Below are 16,446 nucleotides of genomic sequence, written 5' to 3'. Positions count from 1 at the left end.
ATGGACTGCCAAACCAGCCAGGGCTCCGCTTGGGCCTCTTCACAACTGCTGTGCTCATTGTTTGTAATTCTTGCATGCTCTTACCCAGTGCACAAATTATCTCAAGTGGCAACTTCTGCAAAATGGATCTTGAAGCAGGAATTTGGTTCAAGTTAATTGCAAAGATGGAAGACTGTGATGTAATTTCTGTCTCTGAGGACAGCTCTTACACACAACTGAACCTGTACTAATCTGAGTGTACGCTTTCTCTCCTTCAGTATCAGGATTCTTTTCTTTCCCTCAAAATCTTGGCCAATGCAAAAGGGAATTTCCTTCTCTGTTTGCTAAGGCTCAGGGTATACCAGTGTGCCAAGAGGGCTTTGTTCAAGAAAGAGGACTTTTTTCCAAGGAGTTCTGTCTAGTTTTATTTTCTACAAGCGGCCGGTGCCCTGGCAGTACAGTGTTAATATCCACCAGCCTCTCTCACTAATACATCTTAGGGAAGCAGTACTTGATTTACAATTGTATTTTTTAAAATGTTTTGAAGCAAGCCCCTGACTCTCACCAGCTTCATCCCTGGCACCCATTTCTGATGGTTAGAGGTCTGTTGCATGGGCAGCTGCAGTGACAGAAAAGATTCCTATCAGCTCTAATGCAAAGTGAGGAAAATTCTAGGCTAGATTATGCTCTGTGAAGCATGCAAGCCATTTCCACACACTTCCCTGGACATCTGGGTTCTAAACTGCATCCTATCTTGTGCCACCCCTCAAATATTTGGCTTGACCCTTTTCAAGTGGAGACAATTCAAAACTCACCTGCACACGTTCCTGTGTCACCTGCTTTGGGTGACTCCGAGTTGGCAGGGAAGTTGGTCTTGGTCTCCAGATGTCCCTTCCAACATGAACAATTCTGTGGTTCTGTGAACCCATGGGAAAATTCCTGGAGGTTTCAGTAAGACTAGTTTAAACCCTTGAACAAACTTTGGGAAATGCTTGCCACTTCCAGGGAAGGCACATCTCTCGATTTCAGAGACTGGTTTTGGATTAAGATACTTCTGGAGATAAGTGTCAGAATTGAGAACTCTCTGCTGGGCTGACTTGGCTGCTCTAAGCTGCAGTTATTAATTTTAAGCAGCAGGATCAGTGTAGGAAGATCTTAAAGGAATGTGGTCATCAGGTGTGAATGACATGAGTACAGATCAAGCACTGTTTTGAAGTTTTAGGTCTGCACCCTCGGGGTCAGACCACCACCAGTACCGGTCTGACTGTGCCCTTCTGTTGCCACAGTTGTGCTGATTAATGTCAAATGAAATTCAGCTTTCTCTACCTCCAAAGTTCTATGTGGCTAAACAATAAACAGCTTTCCAGCAGGAAGTGAAACCTGCCCTCTGTTATGCTGGGAAGACTCTTTGGGAAAATGTTTTCATCTTCTGTGATAGTCCCTTGTAGCATCTTCCAGCTGTCAGGTCAGGAGGGTGCTGAGACAGAGGTTACATCTAAATAGTCATCAAAGGTCTTATTTTCTATTCATTTTCCACTTGAATCTTTTTGGAAAAAAATTGCATATGGACAGATTTTTCCAGTCAAGTAGAAAGATGGTGACAGAGACGTTGATGGAAGCTGTACATTATTGCTCCCTGACTGCTCTGAGAGATTTGTGTCACCACAGCCAGTAGCCCTGGAGTGATGCCTTTGCTTGTGATTTCAAACCAGGCATCTCATGGCTGTCTTACTGGAAGTATTTTATTTTACTGTTGGAAGGCAGTACTTGGATAAATCCCACTAAAAAAAGGTGTTATTTTCTGCTGTGGTGCTGTAAACACATCAGTCACTTGTCCTGAGTTCCCTCTGGTTCCAGTGTTGTGATATGTGGGTAGATCAGCAGGTGCAGAGCAAGAGCAGTGACAAAAAGGTTTAAACAATCTGTTCAATGGTTCATTTCCTCTTCCATTAAAACCTTCCTCCCTCAAGAGTAACTGGCATTTGCAAGGTTCTGCCCTAGAGGGATGTTCAGGTAGTAAAGGAGAAAGGATCCAGAGGCAGGTGGAGAAAAGGGTTACAGGAGAATCCTCCAAAGCTGCTTTGCTCATTTACACATTCAAAAAGGTGGTTGCTTACTTTGCATTCACAACTCTGCACACACAGATAGAAAACACTCTATCAGAAAATATCTTGACCTGTTAAGAGTTTAGAAATTTGTTAGGCTAAATTTTATAGAAAAAAAAATTTCATTTGGCTCCAGAAGTTAAAAGAGCATCGTGCTGGTGCATTCTGTGTTCAGGGTCTGAAGGGAAGGCAACACACAGCTCTTTGCTGCTCCTGAGACTGAGGTTAAATATCTACTTTAAAAACATTTGTTGCTCTTACACAGCCCTTCCTGTGTGGCATCTGATTCCAAAGCATTTAGCTGAGTAGATTATTTATAGCCAATCCCGGGATGGGGGGCCATGTAGCTCAGGCAGATCCAAAAATACAGGAGGCTGCAATACACATGAGCATAAAAGAGCAGGTTCTGCTTTTCATCTCGTTATAAACAAAAGCTAGGTCTTGCATCACCAAAAGCAGCACTGCTCACCAAGGAGCCATTCATTATCCCATGTCAGTGGGGTGGGCTGATCCATACTTTTTCCTTTAGTCCTGTCTGCATCAGTAATGAGATTTAGGGAGCTCAAGCTGAAGTAAAGCCAGTGAGGTGGTATTGTCTAAAAACAGCTAAAACCTGCATGTGAGTTCTTTCACTAGGCATTAGAAGTCAACTCCTGGGCTTCAGCAGCCTTCTTGGATGCCATGGATCAGTACCAGCATTGGTTGCCCTGTGCTCTGCTCGGCTGCAGCTCTCAGCTGTGCCAGTGTTCCCCAAGCCCTCCTGGAGGTGTTGGTGGCTGTGGATGGGAGCAGGGATGTCCCAAGCCCTCCTGGAGGTGTTGGTGGCCGTGGATGGGAGCAGGGATGTCCCTGTGCTCCTGCGGGGGCCTGGTCCCACGGCCCGCCCTGGGCTTTGGCTGGGGGACACTGGCACAAACATCCTGCACCATTCACCCTGCTCCAAGGGGGGACTGTTACACAGATCACTCTGAATTCCTCAAGGCTCCTGGACTCTCCAGTGTGTCAGAAAACAAACCTTGAGGCTTCTCATGTGAGCAATCATTGTGTCTATGGAATGCGAAACATTTCCAATTCGTGAAGGCGAGCTCGGTTCCTATACTGTACAAACACACACAAACACCATGTGGAAATAGTAACTGTGTTTGTGGTGGAGATCTGTGCTTCCTTTATTATTTTAGGATTTTGTCTGGATTGGAAGCAATTGTTAAGAGCATTAGCTTCAGTCTTTCATTACTGACATACTCATAATATTGACTTCACCTACTAAGGCAGCTGTACTCCTTCTCAGCATAAATTCCATTATTTTTAAACATACCAGTTGTTCATACACAAATATGCAATATTTAGGAAGTTTAATGGCCAAACTGACATTAAGTAGTGCTCTTCAATATCCTCCACTTCTTTTAACCTTTGACTGTGGAATTCAAATTTTGATTCACAGAAATTCATACTATGGAATTCAGGAGAGGGGAAATTGTCTGGTTTGCAAACTTCTTAGTCCTCCTCTTAGTTTCTGAGGCAATACTTCCAGTTTTGCAGTTCAGGTTCATATTTAGTGTGGCTCCAAAGGTGCATTTTTAATGTCCTGGATGTCTCCTGTGCCTGGTGGGAGTGGGGTTGTACAAGATGCTGCAGCTGAACAGGTGGTGCATTGCCCATGCCTTCCACTCATGAAAAGGTAACATGCCTTTTCTGCATATTTTCCCCATTTAAATACAAGGAGTTACTGATATATTTACCTAAGTCCTTAATAATATAAGGCTTATATAAGTAAAATTTATTTTCCAGGAAAATTTCACACAGTTCTTTCAACTGGATTTTGAAATGTCTTTGTGAAATGCTATCCCTAAAATGCAATATTCCATGTCAGGTTGACTGCAACGTTTCATTTGATATGAACTGACCTTTTTTCCTTTCTTTTTTTTTTTTAATTGTCTCAAAATAGTCACTCTGTGTTTGTATTTCAGATTAACTCATCGTGGTTTGTCAGTGAATGAAGAGAATTAGTTTCTTGCCCAATACCAATAATTGCCAATTCCATAAAATGCTTTAACAACACCGTAAGTGTAGGGACCTTTATGAAATGTCAGGATTTCTGTGATGGAAGACCTGTGGATTTTTTCCAGCTGTTGGAGGTTTTTCACTTGTGCAAGTTGGGAACAATGTGGGACTTTAGACACAAAATCATCCTTGGTCTGTGCAGAGTGTAGCACCCTCCTTCCATTTCCTTCCAAACTTACCTGGGCAGTGGGATGTGGGAAGAGCAGAGGTATGATCCTGGGTTTCCTACAGGAATGTGTCCAAAATAGATGTGGCACTGGAACCACAAGGTGTTTAAAAAGTACCATGAAGGATCCATAGAGGGTATAAATCCAATGTACACCTTCTCTAATCCTGGAATTCTGTATTCACTTCAGATCTCCACCTTTGGTACTTGGGCAGCCTTGAGGACACTCAGGGCTCTTAACTGAGCACAGCTTCCATCCACACACTAACCATCCATTACAGAAACGCCATACAAGGACTGGGGAGAAGGATGAAGCCCATTTTTAGGATGGGTTTATTTTTATCTTTTTTTTGGGAAGAGTTTATCATCCCATTTTTTCATACCTCCCACCAATGAAAGCTCAGAATGACTGAAATAGTACAGTCTGTTGGAGTGGATTCTTCCCCAGGAGACCGATTTTATTTTATTTTATTATTACTGAAGAGAGCAGGAATTTATTAAGCCTCAAAAAGTGGAGGAACTGGAACTTTCCTGCCAAGGTAGACGTATTCCCAAGCTGCTCCAGCCCCTCCTGAGAAGCTCTTTTACTGACTTTCCCGTGTAGGGGAGAGACACAATTTTGTCCATATTATCAGCTGACAAATAAAACAACCAAATTCAGACGGGGGAGGAGAGGGAAAATTTGCTCAAAAATGTATTTAAAGACATGAGCTTTCCTGTAGAGACGTTTGTTTGGTGAGAAATGGATCTCTTGCTACGGGCTCCAATTTAAGCTGGCTGACCTAGAAGGAAGAAAGTGCCTGGGAAAGAATGAAAAGCAAATAAATAAAAAGCAAGAAGCAAATAAAAAATAGGTTTTCTCTTTCCCACTTTTCAAAGCCCTGTGTGTAGGATGGGACTTGTGTGTCCTACCTCTCAGGGAGCCAACAGCTTTATGTTTGTGCATAGCATGGACACAACAGGAATCTATCACACGATGGAGTGTGTGTTCCTTGTTCCTTGCTGATGCATGCTAATGACAGAAAAGTTAATTAAATCAGACAGTTGGTGTTTGCCACTGGTTCAGAGAACAGAATTCTCCAGGGTTTGGTGCCCTCGAGCAGATGGCATCCCTCCAGCTGGGTTTCCAGCCTCTCTCACAGCTACAGCTCACCCCTGAGTTTCTACTTCTTGCTCTCCAGATTCACACTACCCACGTGTTTATCCCCCTCCTCCTCCTCTTTCTTTTCCTCCCTTTCCCACTCCCTCTATTCCTGATCATTACAGCACTTACACTTGTCTCCCACAGTTCCTGCTGAAACAACATTCAGCTGTAGTGGTGCCGATGATGGTTATGAGGAAGGCAGAGCAAGATAAGCCAAGGCTGAGTGAAATATCCCTTCTTTGTAACACACAGGGTTGAGAATTTGTTTGGCTTATAGAATGGGACAGTCCTGACCTTAAAGCAAACCAGAAGTTTCTTCCAGATTTGAAATACCTCAGAATTAAGGAATTTCCTCTTTCCTTGCTATCTGGATCTTCTGTTTAGTCAAAAGCTTTTAAGAGACTGTACAGTCATGCTAAGATCTCATGAATTTTAAAGTTTTGTGTCTGTCAGAGCAGATGGGCATTGGCAATGCCTGACACTGCAGTCAAGAGCTTGGCAGGCATTACCACACCTGCGCTGTGTTTGAATTGCCTTTCTTGGGTGTGGTGACACAGGAATCGAGATCTGGGGAGAGGTTCACTGGGAGCTGCAGGGTTTTTCAGCCAAGTGCCACTGACCCTCTGACAGTGAGGTGGCACGGCCACCTCTGAGCAAGCTGGATCAGGGATGTCTGTCTGATAGCAGCCGTGCCTTTGAGCTGCAGGGCTCTGCAGAGTGCACAGCTGAATGGACAGGCTGATCAGCATCCTACCCGTTGCGCCACCTCATTTCCATCCATGCAGTGAGGGGAGAGCTTCTGAGGCAGCAACAAACACATAGATGTGGCAATAACAGCACACGGGGGTAACGGGTTCTCTGTCTCTTCAGTGAGTCACTTTTCAGCCAGGAGGAGCTCACTGATGCACAGGAAGCTAGTAGAGGTTGTAGACCTTTATTTGAAGGTCTGTAAGTCATTCCACAATCAGTTTTGCTTGTCTGGGTGAGCAGAAGTGTAACCACGACTGGCTGTGACTTCAGGAGGTGCCAGAAGGCCAAAGGTGACGTTAAAGTCCAAGGCAGGGGGAACTGGGGGAAGCAGAGAAGCACCCAGATTTGCCTTCCCTGCCTGTGTTCCTGTTACACCAGGTTTGTGAGGTGCCACCTCATTGAGGGATTGACCTGTGCACTCAAGCACAGAGAACATTTTCCCTCCAGTCCTCTTAATTGGGAAGTTTTGGTTCTCTGCCCAGTGGTTAAAACCGTGCCATATAAAAACAGAAACAAAAGGGAGTTGATATCAATTATTGCTTGAGGCTTCAGTGACCCTTCCCCTCCCTACAACTGAGCAGGGGTAACACACAGAAGTTTGGAAGTTGGGCCACCTTCTAGCAGAGTGATACATGGGACTGTGTTCAGGAAGGTGGTGCAGAAGCATATGTCTATTCTACCTTGTGGCTGAGATGGGAAACAAAATTGCAAAATCTACCCAGCTCCAGATTTTTTTGCAGCCTCACCAGAAAAGCATTTTTCCCGTCCAGAAGCAATGTAAAATAAAGGTGGGGAGATAATAAGCCACACTCTCAGTGTCTTATTAGCAAAAATACTTGAAAATGACCATAAGAGTGACTAAAAGTCAAAATAACCTGAAGGGAGAAGTTTTGACAATTATGCAAAAGAAAATTCAAATAGTCAGGGAGCATTGATTTTTCAAGGACCTTCTGATGTCCTGACAGAAGCAGGAGCTTCACCCCAGGATATGCAGGGTGGTACAGTAGAAGAGAATAAGTTTGCACATGGAGGATTCTGTGATCCAGCAGATCACAGGCAGCAAAACAGTGTTGAGCTTTTGTCATTGAACCTGTTCATTGTCTAAAAAGCCTTTAACTTTTCAGCTACTGCAAAATAATCCAAGCAGTATTTTTGTTTACTGGGAGAAGGTAAGAGTTTGCTGTAATTCTTAAATCATTTTTAGAAGATATCACTAAAGTACTGACAGGGCCAAACTGGAGTTTCATATCTTCCCTACTCCCAAAATAAAAGGTGGTTTTGTATCAGCATGTCTGCCCAGATTTGAACTTGTTTAGAACCTACAGTGGGATAATAATAATAATAATCATAATCATAATCATAATCATAATAATTTAAGAACTAAACATCCAGGGGCCTCTTTTTGCTTGTTTTTTGGATGCTGTCCAAAATGGCAGAACCCTTGCGGGGCCAGACTGGCTCCAAATGAATTTACAATCTTTCAGCTGTTGGGGCTGTATATTGGCTTAGTTGTTCATGGGATGCTTATGCTGACAGACCCAAACTTTTATCTCAGACCTGAACCTCTGAATGTCAACCTAATCTTGCTCCAGGTAAAAAACTGGCATATTATGGGTTTTGGCCCATTTTTAACCTTTTAAAGTCCTGTTTCATTTGCAATGTAATGATGACACAGGCCTTCACTTAGCAAAGACATGTAGAAGCACAGCTTCATTAATTTGAAAAAGGTTTTGAAACAGACCCTTATACTCAGGTTTTGGTATTTGCATTATCTGATCTGTGTTCTTGATGAACCCCCTGTGAAAAATGGTGCATGAAAATGATAGATGGGAGATGGTACCTTCACTTGTCCTTGGCTCGAGGTAATAAGGGAGCCCACCAGGACTTTGCTGTGATTTCACTGGAAACGCTGGAAATTCATTTTGGTTTGTGTGCGGGTGTGTGTCTTTCTCTGCCCTTCCCTCATCATTCCCCTTCTTTCCAGTTCTGCCAAAGGAAGTATCACATGAGCATTTCTGCAGAGGCTGTTTGGGCTTGCCCACAACATCTGTGCTGGCACAGGCCTCCTGCCCACGCAGCCTCTGGGGCAGCCCTCAGGCTGTGACCTAACCCCGTCCTTCTGTCCTTCTCCTGCTCTCTGCTGGGCTGCCCTTCCAGCATCTCCAACCCCATGGGCACCATGGAGGCTGGGAAGACACAGCCCAGGATCTGATCCCAGCTCTTGGCTGGGGGGATGCAACAAATCCACTGTCAGCCTGAGCATCCTCTGAGCACGAGGTGGGTATTTAATGTCTCTACAGCACCTAGCATAAAAGAAGCAAAATTCGTGTTATTAAAGTATGAATATAGTGGCTATATATGGAGAAAACTGCTTTCTGATGGTGGCTGGCTAGGCAGTTTATAGTCCATGACCAGAACCATCTTTTCTTATAGATCTGATGCCTCCCAGATAATTAATATCATTGTCAATAGTTGCCTTTATTTGTAGTACATGTTCCTAAAACTCTTGACAGAGATCTTATAATTTCAGGAATTAGTCCAGACATGTAGTAAGATTTAGTGCTTCTGTTATTGATTTATGGACAAAAACTTCTGTCACTGGCAATCTTTGGGAGAAGAGATTTGGACGTGTACACGATTAGTCAGTGTTGCTGTGCTCTCATCAATAGTTTGTGGGTGGTAGTTTGTTGTATGTAACATTTCTTTTTCTAGATCTGGGAGTGCAGGACACTGGACTGGTTTTGCTGGTAAAATCAGACATAGCTGTGGTATTAGGAATTATTTTAGACACAGTTAATTCCTGCTGTAGCTGTACTTGCTGCAGTACACAGCTGGGACTGCTGCACACCACAGAGGGCGAACAAAAACGGCCTTGGCTTAAAATGAGTGTGGAGAGACTCCCATAGGAAATGGTTTTGTTTTGTTTTTTGAAATCTGTGTGTGGCATAGGGAAGGAATGGGTGGAAGAATGATAACAAGAGAGAGCATGTCTGTGAGAGAGATAAGATTGAAAAGGGCTGGTAAGCAAAATGCTCAAAGTTGAGCCCATGTTTGCAAAATCGTGCAGCCTTTAGAAAAGCTGATGCTCATTTGGTTGTGTAACTGGTACTGAGGTCCTGGAAACTCCAGCCCTCCAAATTAGCAAGATAAGAAATTGTGTTCAAAAATCCTTTAGTAAGGATTGTCCTTTCTCTGTGCTAAAAGCCATGAAAACACAGACAGTCTTGCTGTGCAGATTTGGGGGGATTTGTTACCTTTTTATAAAGAAACAAGTTCTGACTGTTTTTTCCCAGTGATTTGTACATGAGCCCCATCTTGTGTGTTCTCTCCAAAACTGGCTCTAGCAGCAAAAAGGCATTCAGATGCTCTGCCTGCAGAGAACTCCTCTTCATTTAAATCCCAGCAAAAAATGAGAATGGGTGGCAAGGACTGACTGAATAGCATTTGAAGTACAATACATACATATGTGTGTTTTTTATGTATATGTGTGTGTTAAATACATATTTGTGTGTGCTTTAAGACTGGCTGGGCATCCGCCCTTGGGCTCCGCTTTCTATGATTAACCTGATTAGCATTGCAATTATAAATACCTGGTAAATGTCTGCCTTTGATCTAACCACCTGTCACTCAATAGTCTTTTAAACTCCAGGTTTCCTCTCTCCTTCTTGACGTTTGTCATTGTCTCCCCTCTGAATGCCTTCCTTGCAGCTCTCAAAAGCCGGCCCAAAAGCCCTAGGAGGGAGACTGGAGTATCAAGTACCGCGCTCCGGGCTCAGAGGCAGCTGCCATGTTCTAAAAGGTCTCTTTATTCTTTTCAGCCAAGGTTTTGCCCAAGTAACAAATATTCGCTTCCCAACCCCTTTGTCTTCCGTGGAAAAAAATCCCTCAGAATAACAATAAGTTCTCCCCTCTTTCCAGCCTAGCCCAGTGTACATTAATACACCTTGTAATTGCTTGTCTCTATCGGGTTTAGTCCTTTGCCCTTTTTTGCTCCTTCTTTTTGTACTTCAGCTTCATCATTGATCCTATTCACTCTATTCCCAGCGCTGAAATCCAAGTCCCAGATGCCAGCAAGGAATACTCAGCCATTCATGACAAATTGAATGGCTCAATTTAAAGGGGAAGATTAGCACCTCATCTACTGTTACTATTCAGCACAATAATCTCTGTAGCCCGCTCACGGGAGACAGTGGCGTGTCCTGAGTCCAGGGACAGACTATGCTGATCCTCTCTGCCTTGAAAGGACTCCAAGGAGCGTTGCACATGACAGGGAGTCACCTTTCTGCCTTTGAAGGTTTTGATGCATTCACATCAGGACAATGGTCAACACTACTAAGAGCCCAGGAATGCTGTTCCGCTCACCCCGCCCTGGCACGCTCCCAGCCCACTTGCAGGAACACGCCAAAAGGTAACTCGGAGAGGCTGAAATCAGGCCAGATCCTCGGCTGGTAGGAGCAGGCTGTCAGCCTGAACACATCTGCTGTGGGATCAATGAGGACTCAGGGGCAAAAAACAAACTTCAGTACTTTAGCAAGTGCTGCACCGAGGACAGCCTCGTCAGATGTAAGTACCCATCCCACCGGCTTCCAGGTAGGTCCTGGTGGACTCTCCCTTTGGAGTCTGGGCTGCAGAAAGAACCCACGCAGGGAATAGGAGCTGCCAGTGCTGCCTCATCTACACCCGTGGTGCCAAAGTGCCCTAGGCTGCCCAATATCATTTGTTGGCAGTTGCTATGATAAGAGAATGGCCTTCTCAGCTGAAGATGGGTGTTCACAGGAAAGAGCCTGTGCTCCTTCATTACTATTTTTTTCCCAATTTTTCGTTAGGTAACTGAAAACACCAAAGTTTTCTCTGTAAATTAAAAAAAAAAAAAAGAAATTCTATTTATTGGTAAATTTTGTCCACAGGGATTTAATTTTGGCTTTCCTCCACTGAAAATATCATCTTGAAGACTTTAACTGTATACTTTTCAGTCAATATGATTCTTTTTTTTTTTTTTTTGTTAAAAAAGTTGGGGGTTTTTTTTCCCATGCATCATTTGTGCAGCTGCATAACCCAAATAGTTATAATACAGAATTTGGTTTTGGTTTTTTTTCCCCTGTTAACTTCATTAGCCATAGCACAGAGGACCATAAATCCCCATTTGCACACACTGTCAGCAACATGACTACACTGCATTACCAGAAAGTGGGCACAGAGTGGAGATAAAATTATATTGGTTACAAATAGCAGTGCAGCACATTGACTTCCTGAGCTGCAAACAGTTGCAAGAGCCATTCTGGTTTGATGTGTTTTGTGGTGGTATTTTTCCTGCTGGAGAAGGTTATATCTTGGTGGGGTGAATTCCAGCCTTTCTCCAGAACCAGCTGTCTACAGCAATGCAGCTCACAGATGTTTTGTTCTGCTGAGAAACATTAGGGAGAACGGAAATCAGTTCCAGACCATGTCCTTGTTTTCCAGGTGATAATGTCTCTCCTGGTCTTCTGATAGATTTTTTTTTTTGGCTACCTGATATTTTTCCTTACATTTCCCAAAAGAAGAGCAGATTATTAGAAGCCCCATCTGCCTGCCAACTGTTGGCTCACAGCTCCCACTCAGTTCTGGCTATTGCAAGATGCAATGAGGCAAGCGAGTCACAGTGCAGAAATAAATGCTAATGCAGCCCAGGGCTCTCCAGTAGGATGTTCCCATTAGAGACCAGCTCACAGGGCTCCAGCCAGCTGAGCCCAGACTAACCTGGGAGGCTTGGAGAGCCTCAGCTTTCTGATCCTGCATTTCTGCATGAGAACATTTGTTTTAAAATAAGACTTTGAAGTACAGTGAAAGATTTTATGTTGCTAAGTCCATGAAGAATCATCAGGGAACCCCAGAGAAGATTGACAACCAACCAGTGAAAGGAGGAAAGGCTGTTTTCCCTAGAGATTTCTTGTAGGTCTTGGCTTTTGCTGAGCTAAACATAACATGGAAATAGTCTTTGTCAAGCTACTGTCCTATCTCCAGCCAAAATCAGGAAAGGATATTTTGTGAGCAAAATATATAAACATATATTAACTAAACTTTTGTAAAGATTCGGGAATTTGAGTTTTGGATTTCAACCAGTTTGTGCTTCCTCCAGACCAGCCTTATCCCCTACATCTCCACACTGTTATTGTGTTCTGTGTAAGGATAGCATCTGAAATGTCAGCAAGAGGTGCATGGGTCCGTGTAGCTCTCATTGCTGCAAGCCTTAATTAGGGCTGGATGACAAATCACAGAACTAGAGCATGCTGGTCAAGAATGTTGCTGTCTTGTTACTTTTTCTTGTTTTCGGGCTTTTGGGGTAGATGCACCCTGCTCACATTTGATAGTATTATTCTACCACCATGAGGGCTGGAAATGTATTTATTTATTTATTGCAGCTGTATTTATTTATTTATAGCTAAGGTTTTAAAGTAATCTTCTATCTCTCTTCAGTCATAATAAAACCATGAGATAAAATGCCTCTGGTATATTAGCAGCTAGCCTGGGGCTCAATATTTTAGTTTCTGCATAATACAAAACCTCCACTTCTTTTGAAAATCCTCATTTTTCCTGACTCTTAGCTCAGAACTGAGACTGAAATAATTAAGCTCCCTTGAACTGGGTAACCTGCTCTTCCTACCTGGAAAGCAGAGATTGTGAGCCAAAACATTTATACAGAATTAGAGAGGGTGTTCCTCACGCTAAGCCTGGTTTCATTGTTGCAGCTCTGTGAGAAAGGGGAGGAGGGGGCCTGCCTTTTGAAGGCCAATTTTCTTTTGATCTGTTTTTAAGGCCAAACTCAGACTAAAGGCCATCCTCAGGCATCACAGACAGGGCCGGTGAAATGCTGCCTCAAAGGGTGGAGAAAATAGAATTAGAGCATTGATTAATCTCCCTGTGCAGGAGTGGTGTGCTAAAACTCACTTCATGCCATCTTTAAATTAAATACAAATACAAAGAAAGGATTATTTAGCAAGCTAATTGAGGCTTTTTCTTGTGGATAATTTGTGCTTTCTGTTTAGCTCTTTTTGAACTTTGAACAGAGAATCCTTGAGATATTCTTGAGTATAGAGCCTGGAAAGACTCTCCTAATCAAAGAAGGCCTTCCCAAAACACCGGGCACAGCCCTTGCTCTGAACCTTTGGACACGTGGTGGGAATGATGCCTATCTTTAGGATAACCAGCTTGATGGATAGAGTCTGACTGATGGAGGTTCCAAAGCCTCCCTGCTAATCTGTTCTGATTTGGTCATAGATAGGGCTTTAATATGCATATCTGTAGGTAAATCTAGCATCAAGATGAGTTATCTTTGTCCCTAAATAAAGCTGTTCATATTACAGTGCTGCTAAGCCACTAAGGCTTACCCCTTCCCTGAAAAGATCGTGGTACCTGAAAGAGTCCACTAATGCAAGTACTGAAAGACAATCCAAACATAAAACGTTAGGAAGGATTTCTATAACACAGCCCTTCTTGCAGCCCCATAGTGGAAGGGAGAGCACTGTCCCCATCCATAGATGTTGCAGCGTAATGCAGTTTCATGTTTTAGCCATCCCAGTCGTTTCCCAGGTGTGGCAATACCTTCTCCTCTCCCCTCCCCTTGCCTCCTGCTAAGTGCTGTCCGTCAAGCTTGACATTCCAGCAGGGGCGTCGAGTGATTGGCTAAAGTTCAAAAGATGCCCCTCAGCCCTGGGGTCATTGGCCTCTCTAGGTGTCATTGTCCCCTGAGACTCCCCCCCTCCCACCTGGTTGGTGGCATACCTGCCCCTTCCCTCCCCCTGTCCCCGGGGTTTAAAACGACACTGAGATGATGCGGTCGCTGTTCTGTTGGAGCTGCTACCAAGATTCGGAGATCTGTGACCCTGGAATAGAACTCTGGATTACACCCTCTGGCAGAATCCGCCTCCTTTTCCTCTTCGCCCTGGCCTAAGGCCTTTACACCAGAGGTAAAACTGAGTCGTGCATGTCTGGACTTGTTCCAGGTGCCTCGCTGCAACATCCAGCTACCCAGGGGTGTCTCTGAGGTGAAACACCACAGCTGCCGCTTCTGGTCAAGCAGCAAGGGCCACACGAGCCCAGGCACGTTCCATCTGGTAATAGTGGGATCATATTCCAATACATAGATAGCTGTGAAATATTTTTGTCTGGTGGACTGAACGTGGACTGAAACAGCAGCTTGGAATGTTTCAGTAAATTCTGTGATTTCTCACCTGCAGGATCTTGCGTGTGCCTGCAGGGATGCTGTTTGGCGCCGTGGGAGCTGTAATGGCTCCTCATGGTGGCGTTCATGGGGCCCTGAGAGCTGCAGAGCTGCTTTAGCACACTGGCCCTTTGTAGGGCAGAAGCAGGGGCTCAGCTGGTGCCTGCCGAATTAGGAACAATTAGAAATGCTTTAATTGAAGTCAGCAGAGCCACCTAAACTCGCCACATTTGAGGAGCCAGCCCAGGCCGGGCAGCACCCACAGTTAACAGGGCTCGGGCTGGTTATGACTCAGGGGCAGAGTGGGAAAATAGCAAATTTTTGAACAATATGCCTTTCTGTGCTGCAAGCAGGTCAAACGCTGTCCCGTTTTTATGACCCAGAAGAGAGGTAGAGTTTAGGAGCGCACAAAAGCCCAGAAAAGGAGTTGGCTTTGAGGTCACATTTTCATAGCCACGTTATTGAACTGTACCTCGGAAAGACAAAAGAGAAGGTGATGTCCCAGCATGTAGCTGTTGCTTAACGATTGTGTTGTCGGTCTGGGGAGGGTGGAGTGGCAGGTTGCTTAACAGTTTTACATTTTCCCATGGTATGTTACTGGTGGTACAGTTGGCTGTAATTAAAGGGTTATATAAATAAGCCATTGGGAAACAAATTAATTCATTTGTTTCCGTGGTGGGGCTAGGTATGTAACTTGGGGCTTGCATACTGATTACTTTCTCTCTGAAGCACTCAGTCCCCCGCTCCCCCCCGACCTGGTCCTCCTCTCCCAATTGTTTTAAAATAATTTCCAAACACGTCAAGGAATGCAGATGTGAAATGTGCTGCAGCTTGAACTTCCTTGAAGCAGCAATGTCCTTAACGAGAAAAAGCTGGAGAGCAGAGTGAGACTTGGCTTGTAAAACCGTTTTATGGCATGTTTATTGCAAAAGGCCCTCGAACGGCCAGAGCAGGGCTGCACTGAGGTGTTGGTGCCACTGGGCCACGCTCAGCAGCAGCCCCCACCCACTGCCCCCACTTTAGCGGGGAGTGGGAGAATCCACCACCTGGATCTCCATTGCCTTTGGGGATGCTCAACATTTTTGTATTTACTGAGGATCTGGCGCACTTCTAGGGATGGCAGAAGGAAAGATGGGCTGGTTCCTACCCTGGGCAGAGAAATTGCCCTTCTCCTAGGAAATAATAAAATGTCATTAGAAGTTCCATTTTAGAAACTGGAGTATAACCCTACATTTTCCTCTAATGCCTGTGTTTCTTTTATGAGCTTCTAAGTGGCATCATTAAGCGACTCTCCATATTTAATCATGTAATTTTTGCCATATTTAATCATGTAATTTTTTTGCATTCTCGTCCCTAGAAATGTAGGCCTCAAGCAATAGAAAATTTTAAACAAATTCCAAAACTTAAATTTTGCATACAAAGCTGTAATACAGAAAAAAAAAAAAAAGAAATTCCATGAAGGCTATATGTGCTAATACTAGTTTCCTGTAATTAGACATCTCTTTGGCTTCACAAGAAAAAAGACCAGAAGAAAAAGGGAGAAAAGAGGGAAAAGTAGCATTTAAAATCTTGACATAAAGGCCATTGCTACGCTTCAGACAGCTCTTCCAGGCTCCAGCTGGGAGATTCAAACAAGCTTCACCACCCAAAGGTAGGTGTAAATCTGTGAGATTTCTGGTGCTGAATGAAAAGACATAAAGCATTGAATTAGTTATGAAACTAATACCTCTGAGACGAACATCCACCTGTAAGACTCTCAGTCCTAATCTCTCAGACTTGCCATTGTGGAAGACCCTGCTTGACAGAGGAGGGAAGGCAGTGCTGCTTTGCTTTCGTTCAGATTTTAACATTTCTACTCTCAGGATAATTCCAAGTCCTAGCTGGCTACAATCATTTCCTTTTAAACTTTTGCTTAATGTAGTGCAGACAGCACAGCATGTGCCTCAGGAATGAACATCAACCCAAGCTGCCGATGGTGTTTATCTCACACTGCAGGGAAGGCACTGATCAAAGCAATGTATATTTTAATCAGAACTCTTCCCAA

The sequence above is a fragment of the Camarhynchus parvulus genome, chromosome 3, assembly GCF_901933205.1.
Source record: "Camarhynchus parvulus chromosome 3, STF_HiC, whole genome shotgun sequence".
NCBI classification, from domain to species: domain Eukaryota; kingdom Metazoa; phylum Chordata; class Aves; order Passeriformes; family Thraupidae; genus Camarhynchus; species Camarhynchus parvulus.
This window is presented reverse-complemented; position numbering follows the sequence as displayed.